Raw genomic sequence first — 21,983 nt, forward strand, 5'->3', positions numbered from 1 at the left:
AAAATGTAAGGGTGCACGCCCTCCGTTTTTTGGTCGTTAATGACGAGAGCTTCGCCTTTGGAAGTGCCAGTAGCGTAAGGCGACCGGGCCAGCCGAGCCCCTCTGAATTATATAATTAAGGCTTTGATGACTCAAGGTGAATATTAGGGAAAGGAGAGCGAGGGGAAGAGGGGGCAGCACTCGGCCCGCTCATCCAATTCGCTCCAATAGACAGGCATGGTTCAGTAGTCAAAGCAACTTCGTCACTTTTGTGTACCCATCAGACAGTATCCCTTTCGGGGGTTCCTTAGGGACCGATTCACTCTGCTTGGATTGATTATGACTCTATTGTTCTTAGTTTCCTGCCGTTGCGGCCGGTGCTCGTTTATGCGCCCCTAAAGGGAATGGATGCCTCTCGGGCATCCGAGAATGATTCGAGCCATATGAATGGAAACTCCCACGTCATGCTTTTGTTTTTGGGGAAGGAGCCGGGACGTGGTCCCCCACCGACTTGGCCCGGGCCTTAGTGAAAGTGAAGTGGTGGGACCCTACCCATCCCAACCTAGGGGTATGCTGGGATTCGCGAAGAGCAAAGACTCACGATGTTCATGACCAATTGGATCCCGACATACCAAGAGGGTACCCGGAGGAGATTGCTATGATCACATCGTATCCTTATCGAAAGATGCGATAAAGTGGTCGGATCATTGTGCAATGCCCAAATTAAATGCCTAGTGGCATGATCAAAGCCGATAATTATAAGCTATATCCTCCATCACGATGTCGAATGAAACTATCCATGGAATCGTGCGCCGTGTGAAAAGAAATGTAGATCATAGCCGTTCTTAACCGAGACTCAGGTTAAGCTCCGTCTCGGAACTGTCTTGGGTTAGGAGTAAAGATTAAGCTCCATCTCAGAATCGTCGTGGGGTTAGGAGTAAAGCATCCCATGGTTGGCGTATCTCATTGGGCGTGGAGAAGCATTGGGAACCCCAAGATCTTTCTTCGGAACAGTTTCCTTTCCCGTCCCCTAGCCCCGGCATAGCGCTTCACTTCCGGTTCTTCGGAAGAAGAAATTGACTTCTCCCTTCTTCATTGATCTGGGGGAAAAGGAACCGTCCACCAGTTGGGAAGCTAGACATCAAGGTTGTGGCTTGATGAGGATAACTAAGTTGACATGCCGGAGTTGGCTGCTGGCACAACAGGGTGGTGCCTTACCGCACTGCAGTCGGACGCGTGGTACCGTTCTTGGTGGTGCTTCAGGATTCTAATATACTACGTCCAAGATCAGAACGAGCTTGCCGGTGGACCACTGTCATCCTAATCTTGAGTGAGCTAGAGCGCAGCCATCTTATCCACTGAACTAGAGTCAAGTATCGCTTCGGGTCGAAGCATTAAAAGAAAAAGAATGGGAAAGGCTGCGGCATAGGAACCATGGGAACCCAGGAGATGGAAAGACAATGTACGGGATACGGGATCCTCGTAGTAGGTTGGACCAAAATCCAGCCGAGAGAGAGCAGCCTTTAGAAGCAATAACAGGTTGGGAAACCAAGAGAACGCTTCATATTTTCTTATGTTCTTCCCGGCACAAAAAGAGGGATTAGCATTATTGACCCCATTAGAAAGCACTAACACCTTCCTCGCTAGGGGTTCCGCAGATCGGGAAAAAGGATTTCACGATGGGAACGGGAAATCTGCTACTAGTTACTGAAGTAAACATAAGGTCTCGAGAGGTCCCTCACAGCAGTGCAAATGCAATTGCCCCTATTAGTTTATTAAAGTACCCCTGCTCCTAAATTCTTTTCTTTAGGGGGTTGAGGTGAGAAATGGCTTGATGAACCCTTCCGTTCATCACGCACTGGCCCCATTCACTTGTAACTCGTAGAGCCTGTAAATACACAGTGCCCCATAACTATCAAAGTAACGTTGGGTTAAAACACGAGAGTACCTGCCCTTTCTGTTAAGTATACTACTTTTTCTGGAATGCTGTCCGAGATAACCGTGACCTTATATATATAGAAAGATATATCTTTCTATATATATCTTCAATGTTGTCATTTCGAAATGTCCGCTTCAACTGCTATTTCACCTCCCAAAAAACTAAGTTGGATTGACCAGCGCAGATGAGGAAGCGGGAGCAAGAAAACCAAGAATCTCTTTCTTGTCCTTCTACTTATACTTAAGGGGCAAAGAGAAGGGCTTTCACTACTGAGAAAGTGAACGGTCAGTGCGAGGGTTCAACAACATAGCCGAGCGTTAGCGAAGTGCTTCTATAGATAGGAGCGTCCTTTATGCTGAGCCTCGATAGCGAAGCACTCAAGATGAAGCATCGGTAGCAAAGCTAACAATGCAATGCGTTAGCGAAGCGCTGTAGTAGGGTCGAAGCCTATGTGCTATAATGCTGAACCAAGGGTGCTCCACCTTAAGCATAGAAGCAGTCAACTGAGTTTTGAATGAATGGGTTCCTTGGTTGGTAATGGCTCAATCTTTAGATAGAAAGCCCTATGATGGGAAACTACCACGTTAGGTCTGGAGAGAGATGGGACCGGTTATAGTTTAGGGGGAGTAGATGCAAGCCTTTTCTTTCAATAGCCGGCCAAATTACTACAGGATCATTGGTCTACTCTACCTCAATTCACCATTTCGAACCTTATACATAAGGTTTTTCCGTACCAGCTCCTTCTACCTATACCGCAGTTAAAGCACCAAAAGGAGAATTTGGTGTCTTTCTTGTCAATAATGGAAGCAATTATCCCTACCGCAGTAAAATAAGAGCACCAGGCTCTGCCCATTCACAAGGATTCGATTCTATGCCCAAACATCACATGCCAGCAGATGTAGTAACCATCATAGGTACTCAAGATATTGTGTCTGGAGAGGTAGATAGATAGGACTATGTCTTGCTCGATCAGGACCGTAGCTTTATTGCGAGCCAAAACACCCTTTTGAAGCAGCTTGTTCAGTCTCTGTCTCAGTCGAAGGAGAAGTCTCAGTCACCTTTCTTTGACATTCTTTCTTGAACCGATCCTCTGCTCTACCAAAAAAAACACCTAGTTCACTCGCTAGCGCATCCATGGCTGAATGGTTAAAGCGCCCAACTCATAATTGGCAAATTCATATGTTCAATTCCTGCTGGATGCACACCAATGGGAATGTTCAATAAGTCTATTGGAATTAGCTATGTATCAATGGAATCTCATCATCCATACATAATCTAATTGGTATGGTATATTCATACCACATAACATATGAACAAGAAGAACTAGAGTTCTTATCGATATTGGGGAAGAAAATGATTTATGGATGTAATAAAATATGTAGTGTTTACGTAAAAAGTATTCAGTTATTGGGGAAGAATCAATATACTTCTAATGTCGAATCGTAATCAACTAGGACAGAAATAAAAGCATTGGGTCGAACTCTTCTTTTGTGTCAAGGTAATATGGTCATCGATTCCCGAGAAAGGGTAGAAGAATGGGACCTATTATGGGACATACAATGCATTATAGACGTATGATCATTACCTTTCAACCGGGTTATTCTATTCCACCTCTTATAGAGAAAAGAACTTTACGGAAAATACATACTTAATTTAATAAAGAAGAGGGCGATACATTTATACTAAACTTCTACCCCGAGCACACGCAATGGAGCCGTGGACAATCAAGTGAAATCCAATCCATGAAATAATTTGATCTATGGACAGCATCGTTGTAGTAAAGGTCGTAATGCCATAGGAATCATTACCCAGTCAGGCATGTGGGGAGGTCATAAGCGCTCTATACCGCTAAATCTATTTTCGACGGAATGAAAAAGACATATCTGGTAGAATCGTAACCATAGAATACGACCTTAATCAAAATGCATACATTTGTCTCATACACTATGGGGATGGTGAGAAGAGATATATTTGACATCCCATAGGGGCTATAATTGGAGATGCCATTGTTTCGCTATGTAAGTTCCTATATCAATGGGAAATGCCCCTACCTTTGAGTGCGGTTTGAACTATTGATTTACTGAATTGAAGTAACTAATTAAATTAGGTTTACGATGAAACCTAGAAATCGATCACCGATCCAATTTGAGTACCTCTACGGGATAGACCCTCAACAAAAACCTGCTGAGTAACGGTAGCAAGTGATTGAGTTCAGTAGTTCCTCATAGAAAATTATTGACTTTAGAGATATGGTAATATGGGGAAGATAAAATTATTTGAAGCGCGCATAGAACTAGAAGCACCCCTTGTTTCAAAGAGAAGAAGACGGGTTATTCACATTTAATTTGATGGTCAGAGGTGAATTGAAGCTTAAGCAGTGGTAATTATAAAGATCTTGGGGGAAAAATAGACATGTCTCCTACATTACCCGCAATATGTGGAAGTATCGATCGCACTTTCATAGAGTCATTCGGTCTCGAATGCTAGCATGAAGAACATAAGCCTGATGACTGAACGGGTGACCTAGGATGTAGAAGATCATAACATGAGTGATTCGCAGTAGTTGGATTCCTATATATCCACTCATGTGGCACTTCATCATATGATTCATATAAGATCCATCTGCTCAGATATCATCATATACATCTAGAAAGCCGTGATGCTTTGGAAGAAGAAGTAGGAAAAGGGCGGGAAATTTCTCTTTAAGAAGCAACACTTTTTCTTCTTCGTCGCCAGAAATAAATAGGAATATTTTTAAATCTCATTTTGTAAATTTTCAATAATGTGATGGGAGAACGACGGAATTGAACCCACAGCATGGTGGATTCACAATCCAACGCCTTGATCCACTTGGCTACATCCGCCCCTTATCTAGCTAAAGGATTTTCTCTTTTTCCCATTCATTATTATTTATTGTATTTATTATTCTGAGATTCATATACATTAAAACAAAAGTCTTATCCATTTGTAGATGGAGCTTCAACAGCGGCTAGGTCTAGAGGGAAGTTGTGAGCATTACGTTCATGCATTACTTCCGTACCAAGATTAGCGTGATTGATGATATCAGCACAAGTGTTAATGGCACGGCCCTGACTGTCAACTACTGATCGAAACGAATAAGTAAGAAGAAAGTGCCTTCGGTCGGTTCAACCAGGTGGTCTTCCCTAACGTTCAGAGTTTTTCTGGTTTGAGAAAGGAGTATCGCCAAGTCCACTAGGGGCGCCCTGAATGAATAACAAATGGACAACTGAGGTCAGGCTTGCATGAAACTTCTACCGATAATAAGCTAGATGTCGATTAGATACATGAGGTTGGTAAGAACTGAGGGGCAATGCTCCCCTAACCTAAATGGACCTACCAAAGAAAGCAATCGGTACTTAATCGGGGGTGGTTTGGTTTTCGGTGAAAGGCCACGCAGTAGGAATAGGCGGTTGTCATTTAAAAGTTAAGGCCCCACCCCGATGGACGCCCTCGCTCTATTGGCAAACGCTTCGAAAGAATAACGACGCCATAGTCCCGACCGCCGACCCACCAATTTTCTTTTGCCCGCCGGCCGCCTAGCTCGTTATTCTTTGAGATCCGGATAGAGTCTTGTCTCGGGAGAAGCATGGATTCTTTAGATCTAAAGAATCCATGATGCAAGCAAAAGCAAGCGTAGGCAACACAGACCTGACGGGATGGGGAGCACCAAAAGCAAACTCGGGGCCCGGGAGGGGTCAGCACTCAAGTACTATATTCTTTCCAAGAATCTTGAATCGGTCGGCTCCATTTTGTAGCTCGCATACTCGATTCTCTTCTACGAATCTACAACTCTCTTTACTAAGTGAGACTCTATCTATATCCCTAAAAGTTTCTCTATTCTATGATTTAAATGACAGCTTCAACTAGGCTCTACTTTTGATAGGGTTTTCGGTCTTAATCAAGATAGGGTCAAGGGCGCGTCGGAACAGTAGCGGCAAGGTCTCATCCGAGAGTCCAATCCCTTTGTACTATGCTTTTGTATCTTTGAATAAAAAAGAAAGGGGGTCAATTTAGCTTCATTCCCTTCCACTGCATAGCTGAGCTATCAGGTACTATGAGCCCTCTGTCCCACGCATCTAACCAGCTCGAGTGGTTCATCGGTTCCACCGAAAACTCTCATTTGTTGAAGCGGAGCATAAACAGAGACCGAAAGCGAGAAAGGTCACTTCTTTCAGTTTATTCAGTGATCTGAAATGAAACTTAGCACTTGTTTTCTTACGGATAGGCGTTCACAGAATTAGTCTGTCTGAACCGAAGATGCACTCACTTCTCAGATTAGTGACGGCCTGGCCTCTCGAGCGCAGCTGGGCGCCTGGGCCCTGGATGCGCTAGCGATCGACACATTAGGGGAGTGCTTGCTCGGGTTTCTCAGCCTGGTATCTTGCACCTCGTGTTCATGATATCTACATTCAATTATGCCCCAGAGACACGGTCGAAGCACGCCCACCCATTGTGCGTCTTTCATGACATGCTCTGGTCCTGGGTGCCTTCCTATGGTCTTCTAGTGTTAGAAGAAGTCGTGTCCGTCCCGAACATCTGCAACGTCCTCCCATGCTTTTTATTTTAAGAAATATGGGACAAAGATCAGGAAAAGATGGACCAGGCCCATTCGGTGACTTTCGCAGTCGCCCTCACTGCACCAACTTGGATCTGAACTACCTTATCTTATCCTATTACAATTGCTACTGTTTAATAAGGTACTGCTATAAAAAAATCAGTCTAGTGCTACTTGGGGTTCTAGACAGTCTGATTAGTGTGAATCCTACTCTTTTCCTTCTCCACTTCCTCTCTCCATACTAGCAATCGACGGATAAGAAGGTAAGACACGACGGTAATCCGCATCAACCAACAACCTTCATTCCCCTTCTCTTCCTCAACATGTTTGCTCAAAGCTCCTTCTGTCCATCGATTTAAGGATTGCCTTCATTCATTCTGCTCGTGGATATCTTCTACTATTGATTAAACCTCCTACTACTCTTAGATTCAGGCATAACGTAAACCTTGTCCTATTCCATGCTTTTGATTCAATTCCTTGAAACCTTCTACCAGCAGTGGATTCATTCTTCCTAAGAGCATTGGATGAAGTAAGACCTTATTCTATAAGACCGTGGTAAAGAAGTTCCTTGCTTTAAAAAATGTCAGTTACTAGTAGCGTTCCAGGGCCAGGGCAATAAGCTAAGCTCCTTGCTTTGGATAGTTGGTAGCCATGAAGGCTTGGGCATGAAATGAAAAGAAGACTTGAAACCATTGGCAAGGAGATGCTAATGAGATGCTTCCATCGGCCTTTTTGAGGCACTATTCGCTTGAAGTCAAGGTGGGGTTTGGAACCCAGATTGGTCTATCAATTCCTTTCTTTTGAAAAAGGGCTTTCAACTAGAGTGAAGCGGGTGGCATTCCCTTATTTTTATTTGTATTTGACATAGTTTCATCATCGCTCGCTGTCTCTTCTCTGTTAATTTCTGATTCCGTGACGCGCCTTTACATAATATCACTTTATATTATATTAGTAGGGCCTCTCTCAAAAGATTGATTCTAGGATAGCTTGTTCTGGACTTCCCTATAGGTTCTGCAGAGGCAGGGGTTCAAAGCCCTTTGAAGAATAGGGCGCTCGGGGGGCATAAAAGAATCTTTCTTTTGCCAATCAAAAGGGCTAGGTGGGAATAGATAAGTAAGCTAAGCGTGGCCCTACCAAAGAGGTGGGTTGGTTTAATGACCCCTCTTGATCGGTGATTTCGCTCGCCGAGCCACCTATCGAAAAGAGCCTACCTCGGATCGAGAGATACATCAAGGACAGGAAGGTTGGATAGCTCCTTTACGGGATGACTAGTTCAGCCACGTAATCCATGCCTAAAAACCGTAACTCCGATCAAAGGATGTAAGGAAAGCCCCCTACACTAAGTGAGCTAGAAGCTAAAGTGACTATGTTTTGGCATATTCTTCTTCTTGCCTTGTCGACGCTGAACGATAGAAGTACCTCACTTCCTTCCTTCTCTACTAGACCCATACTCATATTACGAATGTGTTCACCAGACACCGCCCTCCCGACTTTGACTGCAGTGCATTTGCCCCTTGCTTGGACTAGAAACGATTGACCGGGAATGAAAATACCCCCATCTCCGACTTTGACCCGTCCCTTTGCTTTGACTTTGCTACCTTGTGCTTTGACCGCTACTGAAGGAGTCCATTGCTTGCTTTTTACATCGAATCCTATCCCTCGCTTTCATCGACCCCCATATATCATGTCGAATAGATGGATTCACCCGACCCGGATACAAATACGAGTACAAGAGCAAGATTGATTAACAAATAAAAGGATAAGAAAGATATGCTGAACAAAAAGATATTGAAAAACCCTCAAACGACAACCTCTCCATGTGCTTTTGACCCTGCCCCATATGTTTACCAGACAATATCACACAACACGGATCGACCCCTCAATCATCGAAGCCCGACCGCATTCAATCATTAATCGCCTGGGCTAGGAAATGCCCCTTGCTTATACGAAAACCAAAGAAAAAGAATGATATTAACCAAAAAAGAATGTAACGAGAGCCGAAAAGACATGCTCGATGAGCGCCATTCACGAGCTATCGTGTAAGGTGGAGGTCAACTAGCCCTAAGCTCCCCTAGCGTATCATCGATCTACTTTTTGATCCAGTTTTTGCTCAAAAAAAAATTAATCCTATGAAAAGAATTCATCACAGAGCATCCGTCTAGACTCTAACTCATGCGCTACTAGCTGGCCAACCGCCTCCACCAAGCACCCTCAATGCTACATCCACTCTACCACGTCGAAGAAACTCCATCCACTAGCCGCCTCATCGCCTCGAGCATTCTTGCTTCCAACTAGCCTAAGTGTGATAGCTGCACCAAGAGCAAGCAACTTGGATAGAAACATCATTAAGAAAGATAAGGCATAGGGCCCCCGACTCAATGCCCCGGTGAACATGCATTCTTTTTATCTACATGACACGGTTGATCGAAAACCAACCAAATCGGAAGTAGAATAATCTTGGAGCAGGTGGCAAGCATCGAAAGAGCCACTTTGGCCATAAGGTATGAGAATCAACATAGTACCCGCCGCCATAACTTCCCCACCCACCGGTCCGACATCGCATTCTGACAAGGAATAGAGATTGGTTACCACTACGGTTTTAGCAACTTACTAAGAGAAGGGGCTTGGTTTATAACCAAACTCTGAAGCCGCAATGCAAGAAGCTAAATCAAAAGTTGTTTCAGCGCATCAATCGACACGGACTCTGAAGTGGGATCAAAAGCAACTGGTCCTGGATAAAATACAGTAGATATAGCAGGACTTTCTTTTATCAGTTCAATTTTGGTAGATAGTGATTGATGCCGCTCATGCATCTTGTCCGGTGTCCAATATCCTTCGACGCTGAAGGGTCGAGTGCTCATCGAAAGAAAGATGTTTTGGTCGAGTTGATTCCATCTCCTTTCCCCCACTCCCCTGACTTCTTTTTCGCATGCCACATAGAGAGTCACCCATTTATCTTTCTCGCTAACACCCTGATTTGATTATGACAAGGTCCCCTTTGTGATATCCCACAAGTGCACGGGTTTGTCGAAGTAATAATCCCGGGTGACCGGGTCGAATCCATAGGGAGTAGGGAGTAAAGACACTTAATTCGATTCTTAGCTATGTGGAGTATCAACAATGATAAGTGTGATAATGATTCAATTCTCAACAATTAAAAAGCAACAAGTAAGAGAGCAAAAAGTAAGGAGGAGGCAAGGCAATCGATAAAGATGGGGTACTCGGATGATGGTTCACTTAGGAAAATTGCTTCAAGTGCAAGAACTCTCTATTATGCTTCCTACTCAATGCAATAGTGAGTCATGGAAATCCTTACATACATAGTACCAAATCTAAGGTCCACTATGCCCAACTTTATTCATGTCCCGGAGGAGAGATTAAATAACCTCTCAACCTTGCATTCGAATAAAGTTGCAATATGCTCTAGGGATTCCAAGTGATAAATCACTTCCTAATTATAGACCTAACCCTTTGGTCCAGGCGGAAGGTCCCTAGCCACAATTAAGCCCTAGATACTAAGATCCCCTCAACGCTTCACTCCATTGCACGCACAACTAGGCCCCAGCGGAGGTTCATCCCTTAGACCATTCACTCTATTATGGCCACAAAAAACTCAAGGAACGGAGCTAGAATCTATCACGTCGGAGGGAAAAGGGGACGCTCCTGTACCTCTCGACTCACCCTCTCAATCCTCTACAACCTAGCTTTATCTAACGCTCGTGGTGTGTCACTCACTCACAAGGTTACCAACAAGAACTCTCAACCCTAGTGTCACTCTAGGGGAAATGTTCATACAATCAAGCATTCAAGGTTGGAACTCACAATAAACATCAATTTATTGAAAGCATAATGAAGAAGTTCAAAGAAACGAATACATCCTAGGATTCACAATCACCCAAGTACCCACTAGGGGTTTAGCTCTCCATGGAGCTAAGTACAATCAAAGAAATTGAATGTAAAAGCAATGAATCCATAAAAAAAACCCCTCGATGGTCGTGTTGATGGTCTTGCGGAGAGTCCTCTACTCGTCGTCCAAGGATTCCCTCGTCCGGTATAGGATACACCTCGACGGAAGCTCCCCTACCAACCTTCTTCCTCAGGAATGACGATGTCGGAGCCATAGAACCTCTCCAAAACCTTGGCCAATACCCTTGGAACCCTAGCCGAAGCCCTCTCTCAAGTTGGGGAAAAGATAGAAAAAAAAATACTAAAATCGAGCGACTCCACGGGCGTGGACGGTACCTGCTACAGTACTATGCAAAAAATACTCCCAAATCCACTTTTCATCGAGGTAACATAAACAGGCACACGTTTATGCCATGGATCGCTTTGCTTCTTCAATGACGGATAAGTTGATGGAGATCTTGTTCTATGTGCATAAGTCGAAATGCTTGAGTGTGACTGGCCTTGTGCCCCTCCAAGTGGTTGTGCAAACTCAAATACAGGGAGGTTGGCACACACTCTAGCATCTCGCACCAGACTTATATCTTCATGTTTGAACCTTAGCAAGATTTCCTCCAAAATCGGTGCATTGTGATGCACATTGGCTTCTTTCCTACATAATTGATTTCACAACCCTACCTGCATGAAAGTAACATGAAAACACACATATTAATGTAAAAACCCGAGAAAAGTAATGCTCAACATAAGGAAAGAATGCTTCGCATTCATATCACACAAGCACTTATCAAACTCCCCCACACTTAAGCTTTTGCTTGTCCTCAAGCAAACATTAAACATTCTGTGCATCAATGAAGAAAATATTGAAAGTGCTTGGCCTTAGGTTCACCAAAGTATACAAAGAGAGCATTCTACAAGTAAGGGATTTATTTATCAAAGCCGATTCCAGACCTTGTACTTAGAACTTTGAGCTACTTTGGGTTGGTTTGAGTGAGTTCACACACATACACGAAATTCGGGTTTGTTGTCCTTTTTTATTTAAGTTTTTAGCATTCGACAAAAATTTTAAAAGATGTTAGTAGCTTCACACATCCTCTAAGGTAGCCCTTTCCAAAGCGGCCGCTAAGGTGGCTTTTACACTTTCGAGGTGGTAGCTCTTTCTACCTGAGTGGTAGCTTTCACTCATCCTATGAGATAGATCTTTCTCTCATTAGGGCATAACTAGTATCCGACTTGTGAGAGTAGCTTCATACTTCATAGGTGGTAGCTCTTTCCACCCAACAAATACAAATAAACAATAAAACTATTTTGTTCCTTCTTTTCATTTTTTTTTTAAATTTAGCAAAAGAAGTAAACCTAACTAGTCCCTTTAACATCGAACATGAGTTTCCAATAGAGTTCAGAGAGTGAGTAGTGCACTAAGTGTAAATCGGGCAAAAATTCATAAAAATTCAAGCAAGAACTAGAGCATGAAAACATTCAATGTTAACAATTCTCCTAGACTTAAGAATACAATCATTGCAACTAAGGTGAACCGCCATTGGCTATGTGAGTATATATCAATCAAGAACAATAGAAAAGATGTGCGCATTATGAAACTCCCCCGCCCACACTTAAGTTGTACATTGTCCTCAATGTACACATGCAAGCTCACTCAAAATATATCATTCAAAAATAGATGTGGGAGAAGCAATCAAAACAATACTCCACTGACTCCTAGTGTTGTGTTTGATGAAGCTAATTCATTGGGAGTAGTGTTCTGACGGGTTGTGAAGTTCACACGGCCAAGTGCCAAAGCACCTTGGCCGTGCCCATGACAAAGTCTCAATTGCCATGATGACAAGACCATCTGCACGCATACACGAAGGGGTTAAGTGAAGCTCAATAAAACAAAAACAACTTGAGTATACAAAAGATAGAGCAATGAATACAACTCGAGACAACAAAATGAAAATAAACTCAGAAGGAAAATCCTTTTTGAGTATACAAATCCAAAATAAAATGCAGAAAATAAAATGCGAAAAATAAGAACAAAGAAGGTAAAGACGCCTAAAGTGTTGGTGTCAATAGCTAGTACATTTGTTTCCGTTGCTGGTGAAGATGACGCTGGTGCTGCAAAATAAATGAAGATTGGCAAAGAAAAGAGAAAGAGAAGCTTACCAACAAAATGAGAATAAAAGACTAGAAAACGGCCGAAAAACTCAATTAACAACCCTCTAAAACGACAGTGAGAGGTCAGGAGAGAGCAAGGGTATGTTCTCAAAACGTATGAGGGTGAAAAGATGACGAAACCCGAAAAGATTTTAAAGAAAACCTACGGTTCTAGCATTTCTGTACATCCACAAAAGGCGTGTGGAAACTACCCACGCCCGTGTGCCCGACCCACAGGGGCAGACGCACGCCCCTGTGGACTCTCCATGCAACCGAGAAAATTCTCTAAGACCCACGTCCGTGCGAAAATTCTACACGGGCGTGGACATTCACAGGACTAACTCACAGGGTCAAACGCATACCCCTATGTCTTCTCGTGATGGAGAGATCCTCTGCATAGATTCGCACGGGCGTGTGAAAATTACCCACACCCGTGTGTGGTTCACAAGGTCGTCCACAGGGGCGAGTCCATGCCCCTGTGTGCTCTCGGGATAAACCGCTTAACTCTGCGAGAATTCCACGCCCTGCGCGAAAAATTACCCACGGGCGTGTGACAGTCGCATGGTCATTCACAGGGGCAGACGCATGCCCCTGTGCCTTCTCTGGATGAGCTCACAGTACAAATCCACGGGCGTGCGGAAATTCCACACGCCCGTGCGTCTTCACTGGATGGCTTAGAAAAACCTGCGGGCTCTGCAGAAAGTTTCTAAACATGTTTACACACTCAGAGCCTGCCCTAATATGCAAGTTTTACCAGTGAAAAACATGAGAAATATCTCAAACGACCAAAACTTCACCAAAGCACATGAAAGCACAAGATAACACCAACGGTGCACAAGAAAAGCATAGCAATGGAATATAAGAATCAAAACACCAACACTCAAGCTCTTATTGATGCAAACACTAAACTAAAAACTAGGAAAACAGTAATTGCTTGGGTTGCCTCCCAAGAAGCGCTTGTTTTACGTCACTAAGCTTGACGTACCTCTTCTTTACCTTATGGAGGCTTGAAAAGAGTATGTTCCTCCCGACTAGACATTGCATAGCTACTTCCCTTAAACCAAAATTTTGCTTGCCGGGGTGGAATATTTATTGGAGAGTCCAACCATCTTACCTTTGGCCTCCAAGGAAACAATTTGGGTTGGGAATTGTCCAAGCTTAGCATAGGTGGATCATTGGATGGTTTCAATCTCCTACCCACATCTTCTCCTAAACCCAAAATCTCTTTCTTGCAATTTATGAATTGATCAATCCCAAAGAGTGGTGCTTGTTCCATTACCTTAGGATTTACTTCTTCTTGTGTATTTTCAGCTTGAAAGGAACATAACACTAGCAAATCCCCTTGAAAATTTTCTCGCTCACAAGCACAATCTTCATTCATACTGTCCAAAATCTCAAAATGGTATTCAGCTTCTCCCTTTTCGTTTTCTACACCAATGTACTCAATTTGCCCAACTTCTTCATTGTCGTTCACTACCACATCATCTCTACAAGGAACTTGAATTGCTTGCTCAAATGCTTGTTGTTGCTTAGAGAGTGTGTCAAGTATCCCTCCTAATTGATGCTCAAGGTTTTTAAAGGATGCTTCATGACATCTTAGTGTGGTCTCCATATTTTGGACGCAGACATCGGATGCTTGAATGAAGTTAGCTAATACTCTTTGCAATTGAAGTGCATCCTCTCCGAGTATCTCACCCGTTTGACATTCCTCTTGAGGTGCCTCCCAATGTTGTTCACCATTATCCCATAATACGTTTGGGTAGCCCACTTCAATTGGATGATATGCGTTGTAACATGGAATGTTCCATTGTTGTGAAGCAAAAAAATTCTATCAACTTTTTTTCACTCGGAGCTTCAACATGCAAATGTAGAGCAACGATCTGGGTCAATTATCATTTAAAAATCCTTGCAAGAAAAAAAGTAAGACATGACAAAAAGAAAACAAATGAGAATGATGGAAGAATAAGAAAGTGTGAAATAATAGAACAAATCGGAATGGTGATAGAGAAGAGATGTGAAATAGAATGAAGGATAAATAGCTAAGAAAACAAAGTGCAAAGTATCTGTAAACGCCTACTCCCCGGCAACGGCGCCAAAAACTTGACAAGGTCCCCTTGCATATATCCCGCAAGTGCATGGGTTTGTCAAAGTAATAATCCCGGGTGACCGGGGTCGAATCCATAGGGAGTAGGGAGTAAAGACACTTAATTCGATTCTTACCTATGTGGAGTATCAACAATGATAAGTGTGATAATGATTCAATTCTCAACAATTAAAAACAACAAGTAAGAGAGCAAAAGTAAGGAGGAGGCAAGGCAATCGATAAAGATGGGGCACTCGGATGATGCTTCACCTAGGAAGATCGCTTCAAGTGCAAGAACTCTCTATTATGCTTCCTAATCAATGCAATGGTGAGTCGTGGAAATCCTTATATACCTAGTCCCAAATCTAAGGTCAACTATGCCTAACTCTATTCATGTCCCGGAGGAGAGATTAAATAACCTCTCAACCTCGCACTCGAATAAAGTTGCAATGTGCTCTAGGGATTCCAAGTGATAAATCACTTCCTAATTATAGACCTAACCCTTTGGTCCAGGCGGAAGGTCCCTAGCCACAATTAAGCCCTAGATACTAAGATCCCCTCAACGCTTCACTCCATTGCACGCGCAACAAGGCCCCAGTGGAGGTTCATCCCTTAGACCATTGACTCTATTATGGCCGCAAAGAACTCAAGGAATGGAGGTAGAATCTATCACGTCGGAGGGGAAAGGGGACGCTCCTGTACCTCTCGACTCACCCTCTCAACCCTCTCCAACTTAGCTTTGTCTAACGCTCGTGGTGTGCCACTCACTCACAAGGTTACCAACAATAACTCTCAACCCCAGTGTCACTCTAGGGGGAATGTTCATACAATCAAGCATTCAAGGATGTAACTCACAATAAACATCAATTTATTGAAAGCATAATAAAGAAGTTCAAAGAAACGAATACATCCTAGGGTTCACAATCACCCAAGTTCCCACTAGGGGTTTAGCTCTCCATGGAGCTAAGTACAATCAAAGAAATTGAATGTAAAAGTAATGAATCCATAAAGAAACCCCCTCGATGGTCATGCCGATGGTCTTGTGGAAAGTCCTCTACTCGTCGTCCAAGGATTCCCTCGTTCGGTATAGGATACGCCTCGACGGAAGCTCCCCTACCAACCTTCTTCCTCAGGAATGATGATGTCGGAGATGTAGAACCTCTCTAAAACCTTGGCCAATACCTCTCAAAACCCTAGCCGAAGCCCTCTCTCAAGTTGGGGAAAAGAATACTAAAATCGGGGCTGAATCGGCTTTAAATAGGGCTGGAATCGGGCGACTCCACGGGCGTGGACGGTTCACGTGCCCGTTCGGAATTTCCACACGGGCGTGGGTAATTTCCACACGCCGTGTGGATTCTCTGAAACTACGATTTTCGGCCTGTTGTGAACAGTAACTGCTACAGTGCTTATCAGATTTGTAGGTCTTATATCCAAGACAAGGTTCCAGGAGTCCTTCAAAAATGGAATCAGATCTTGGGGCCCAATTTTTTTGAAAGGAGGATGAACTTAACACGGGGCCCAAGGTTCCCTTCTTCTGTTTCCTTAATGATCCCGCAAGGGTCATTTTTCTCAAACCTCTTTCAAATGATCATTTTCTTTTGCAAAACACTTTTTTCTTTATACCTTGAGAGGGCAATCCTCGCCATCATTTTTTTCTAATGGCACATGCACTAAAAAGCTTGCAAAAACCTTTGTTTTGATTTCTTGAAAAATTGAAAGATTTCTTTATTTCAAACAATCGGTTTAGAAGAAGAGAGAGGAGACGATCCTCCTTCAGACCTCCAAATGAGCCCCCTATTAGTTAGATCCTATAAGCCGGAAGCCTTAGGAGATAGGGGTTGGTGGTCCTCTAACCGATGCTTCAGAGAGCTTGTGGGGTCACGTGCCATCTCCAAGGCCCTTCTCACTCAAGCTCAACCATGAATTATTTTATCTTCCTCTTATTTACTTTCTATCGCTTTTTTTGATTTTTTTCTTATATTGAGAAGGTAAACAATCTGTAGCGGATCGCTTCCGCCTTTTGAAGCCCTGCCACCTTTTCACATAAACCTTGCCATGTTAACAATGGTCCATTCATCAACCAATAATGAAAAAATGAATTCGATCGATGTGAACTCACCAGTCTTTAAAGCTGCCAGACCTCTTACCTATACTTCTCTTACGGTTGAGAATTGTCGAACTTAGCAAAGGGATTCATGATTGAAACAAATTTCATAGTTTTTCTTTGTTCTTTTTTATAACTATTTTTATTTTTATTTGATTTTGGAAAAAGAATTTTTTACCCTAACGAAATGGATTTGAAGGAGAGCCGGAGTGTGGAAGTAAAAAGATCTCAAAAAAATGTTTTTGACTTAAAAATTTCTACCGCTAAAAGCACTTCACTCGGAGCTACAACAAGCTGTGGAACTCATCAAGGTAGGTTTTTTGACAGTCGAAAAAGGATTGTTCTCCCTCGAGTCCTAAGCGTGGGTTCTTGCTTCAAAGATGAGGGTCCCGGTGATCGGGATAGCCTTAAGGGAGAATCTTTCTTTAGCGCTACCGTGGTTGCAAAGCTCTATCACAGGCTCAATGTGTTTTAGTAGGCGGGCAAAGGACTAGTCCCGGTGTAGTTAGCAGCGAGGTTCCACATGTCCGGATTCCCACTTGGCTTCCTCAGCGTGGATCCGGGAAAGATTCCCCAAGTTTGGGCCGAGCCTCGAGTCTCGCTCGGGTAAACTAGTCGCCTAAGAATGAAACTAAACTATATTACGGGAAACTCAAGAAGCCCAAGAACATAAGCCCGATATCTTTGCCAAGTCGATCCTACGTTGGCTCGGAGAGTCACAGAGTTCACAACTCATGGTGAACGAATTAAGCATTTTGTGCCTAGGTGAACATCACAGAATATGTTGAACGAGACAATTCTTCATGGTTATCTGACGAGACCCGCAGATATCACGGAGGACCTGGGTCATCACGATGGAAGCATACATGGTAGTGGGACTAGTAAACATGGACCGCTCTCGTAGCATGACTCCATCGTTAGAGTCCGATCACAAGAAGAATAACTAAGTCGAGGGTAAGGCATGTGAGCAGAATGAAATGCAGGGGTGCATGCACAGACCTGCGAGCAAAGACATACGATCGAACACCATATCTCTGACTGCTGGGGAGGTGCCATCGAGATTCCTTGGGTGCTTAGTGCAAGTATGCTTAGTCGGTTAAGGATTGGGAAAAGAGACATGCAGGCCTACTAAGAGAGGTAGATACTGATTCGAGAAAGAGATCCGATTAGGGAATGGTTAGGAATGTCACTTTTTATAGGGTAGCGGATATTTTTATATCCAATACTTAGTAAGATATTTTTCTAGTTCTTGTCCTTTCCTCTTCTTGTGTGAGGTCACCTTTGTTTTTCGGTCAACAAGGGAATAAGTTTCTATATTACTTGAAGATAGGGAATTGATATCTTATCAAATTACTCGGGAAAAAGGATATAACGGATGGATGTCTTCTATGTTGTAGGGAGCGAGGGAAGGAGAGAGTCAACATATAACACAGAGGTAAGGGAAGCGACCGAGTCGATCGTTGGAAGGAACTACGTGTTGAGCGACCTCTTTTTTTCCATAAAAAAATTATGATTTATTTGTAAAGCTTCATTCACTGGCTTTTCTATCTAATTCCCCATCAATATAAACTGGGATGAAAGAGAAGGTCAGTCAAGATCAGAAGGGAACTTTACTACGGATCTCGAGCAAATATATGATATCTTATATATAAGATTAGGGATACCATGTCTCGGGAGACAATTGACAATGGAAGGCTTCTTTATAGCCGAAAGTTTCTAGAAAGTTGGTTAGACTGAACCGCTAAACCATGACCAGGGGTTAAGCCCTCACTTCATTAGATTAGCTTTATATAATAGAAGAAAACCCATTATTTTCCCGGCCAAAGGCAGGAACCATCAAACCTTAGCCTCAATTTCCATGTGGGTGCATCAATGTATTCCCATGGGGTGCATGTCTTTACCGGCCTATGTGTTTGCTCGACCTAAAAAAAGGGTCGCGTAGGGTATGCGCCAAACGAGTACCAATCACTATGAGCCATGAATCCGTTTTTTAGTTTGTTAACTTCAATCCTTAAAAGTCCTTTTTTTTGCTTTCCTGGTCTTGAACAGAAGTGTGGGTTGGTTATATACTCTAATGCGTCTTCCTTCTTCGAACCTTTTGGTATGTTTTGCCCCTCACTATATATCAGATCCACCGGATGATAAAGACTATTCTCACTACTCGCGAGTCGTCTGGACTTATCCACCCTCAGGCATTCTTTGAATTTTTTGTTTTTGAATTATGTTGGGGAAATCTACCAAAGCTAAGAAGATAGATAGACTCCTTTTCCCGCTGCTAGGAGAGCATGAAACTAAATCAAATGATTGATTTTTTCACCAGTGCCCCTGCGTGTACTAAGAGTCCTCTCACTACCAACCAGCGAGACATCATAATCCGCTGGGCTTGCCGATATCAACGACGAGAAAAAACAACCAAATAGAAACAACAACTAACTATGGCTCTTGTCCCAAACAATGTCCCTAGGCGTAGGGGAGATCGTGAGCAACGGGAAAGGCCCTAGATGACGACGCCCTGTCCCTTTGCTGCGAGTAAGTAGATCGAGAGGTCGTTCCGCCCCTTGTCCCCGAAAATGGGTAATATATTCTCATACAATGAATGATGCTCCAACTTTCTTCTAAAGGGCCTAGTCATGGCAGCGATCCCAATCTGGGCGAGAACAAGAGAGCAAGCGAGCTGCACCTTTTGTTCGCTTCTTCTCCACCAAGCACGGAAGTTTAAGGATAAATGTAGGTCGGTGGCTACCTAAGGAAACTCCGATTCGATCCGCCCCCCGGCTGGGAGGCATCTACCTCATCCCGATCACAACGAGAGGTTCACCATGATGGGGGTAAGGTACTTTCATTCGATCCGCTCCGTAAAAGAATGAAATGCATAGGTGACCATCCATTATTTTTGCCGCATGCTCCTTAGATTTACTGATTCAAGGGGTTGTTTGACCCTACTTAGTTGACTAACAATGACAAAGGCTTAGCGAAACAAAAGTAGCGCCTTTTAAATTGAATCTTTAGTAGTCTATCGCTGGTGCGTTGCGGCTTTTTCCTGTGGGAGCGAAAGGTTATACCTTTAGTAAAAGTAAGCTAACACTGGGTTCTTCTATGTAGTGTCCCCCTTTTACTAAAGAAAATTAAGGTCGAGCTAAGTGACTTTGCGTAGCTTAGTAGAATGAAGTCTACACACCGACGCTCTCTTATCTATAAGCCTAAGCATCTTCACTAACTCGCTCACCTACTATTTCTTTCTTTTTAGTTGGTGAGGCTAGGCTAACCTCGACCGACTTCGATCTGCATCGTAGTGGGCTTTCGTCGTCTTTTCCTTTTTTTGTTACCCTTTCTCAGGTTCTTTCATTCATTAAGTAGGTGAACCGAGGGGTCCTTAGTAGCATTGACAAAGAAGAACAACCAGTTAAAAGACAACTATAATATTGAAGATATAGGCCAGCTTGACAAGCTACCTTTCCTCTTGATCCGAGGTGCGAAGAGAAAGATCTCTTTTTATGACTTCCACTTCTCGATCTCGTCCCCAAAAAAGTGACTCGACTGAGGGCCCTCTTGATGAAAGAAAGGGTTTATGAGCCCCTAGCCCCTGTAAGCCCACACCGTGTAGAGTAGATCGCTCAACACCCGCAGCACAAACCTTTTTTTGACCAATTGGTCCATCTATCATAGGCGATCGAACGGCCGCCCCCCTAATTACTAAACCAACCCGCTATAATAATTCCATAAACACCTAGCAAAGATATGGCAAACAAAAATAAAAGTAGCCTTATATTCGGATCCGACAATACCATACAATAATCAAATGGTACAACGCCCAAGCTGACCCAGACTTAACATAAAATGTAGCCACGGGAGCCATTCTAAAAAAAGATAAATTAGCAATACTTGGTGAAATAGGTTCTTTTAGAATCAATTTTCGAACCATCTCGCTAGAGGTTTTAACAATCCGAACGCATCCCACTACATCGTGGACCTCTTCGACGTTGCACAAAAAGCATTACTTTACGCTCACTAGCACTAAAAAGGCTACCCCTAGTAGAAGTGGTAGAAAAAACCAAGTATTTCTGCTGGAACAAAAATGTACGTTTAGATTTTCTATTCACTCACGATCGGGCCTGACCGGTTGATCCGATCATGATATTTCACTTATGATCCGCTTGGTCGACCCAATCATGATATTGACGGATGGGACCTTTTCTCGAAAAACTCGATCCCGCTTTTTAAGATAGTGCATTAACGAATCCTCGTTATGTTACTTCGAATGGAATCTCCACCCATTTCTCACTTGATCGAGCTTATGCTCAGCCAAAGAATTTCCTTCTAACTAGTGGCTAAGAGTAATAAATCCCCCTTCATTCAACAGATTTGTGGTTGAGTCATTAGGGTCTGGAATCTTTGTTCTTCTCTTTTGCATTTCAACTGCTTGCGTTGAAAATAGGGGGCTAACCGATGACTCTCTAATCAAGCTTTGTTCCATAAAGCAAACAAACCATTCGCTTTCGACAACTTCGAACCATCTCAACCCCTATCACCGATCAACCGACGATCGATCGGGGGCCGGTTGGGAAGGGGTGATTAGAGGAGAAAAGGAATCGCCGAGAGATAGATTCTACTCTTTGGTCAGACTGAATGAGTGGTCAGTGAAGCATGCTCCCGGAGGAGGTCAAATTGAGCCTTCCCCGAGTCAAGTACACTCTGAAAGGGAGAGCCCTCGCCTAGATCGCATCACGGAGTTTGAAGACCATCCCATTTATACAAGTAGGTATCTAACCTTTTCTTCCGGAAATCCAATCACGCTTTTGTCTTTTTGCATCAATTTTTCACGAATTTCAACTTTTTTCATTTTTTTCCGACCATTATATTTTTTAAAAAGTGCAATGTTCGATGCAAAAAAAGAACGCTCCAATGAGGAAGGTATGAGATATTTACCTAAACCAAGAGGTCCTTGAGCTAGCATCCCACTGCTAGCCCCAAGACGTTGGTCTCTAACTAGAAAAAGTCAATGCTTGAGTTTGAGAAGCTTCAGCGCTGTGGACCCGATCAAACTCAGCGGTATTATTTAACCGGATGAAACAACAAGCGATGAAACCAAAAGATGATAAAGCACCTAAACTATAAGACAAGTAAGCTCTCCATACCATACAAAATGCACGGCGAGCCCATGCAAAGGGTTTGGTTAAGATATGCCAAATTCCGCCAAGTATACAAATGGAACCTAACCATACATGCCCTCCAATTAGATCTTCTAAATCGT

General features: G+C 43.2%; 1 pseudogene; it reads right to left on the minus strand.

The window, feature by feature from the left end:
- Positions 1-20,418: 20,418 nt before the first annotated feature.
- On the minus strand, positions 20,419-20,806 carry LOC120268539 (annotated as a pseudogene).
- Between the last annotated feature and the right edge of the window lie 1,177 nt (positions 20,807-21,983).

The sequence above is a fragment of the Dioscorea cayenensis genome, chromosome 9 (assembly GCF_009730915.1).
Source record: "Dioscorea cayenensis subsp. rotundata cultivar TDr96_F1 chromosome 9, TDr96_F1_v2_PseudoChromosome.rev07_lg8_w22 25.fasta, whole genome shotgun sequence".
NCBI lineage: Eukaryota > Viridiplantae > Streptophyta > Magnoliopsida > Dioscoreales > Dioscoreaceae > Dioscorea > Dioscorea cayenensis.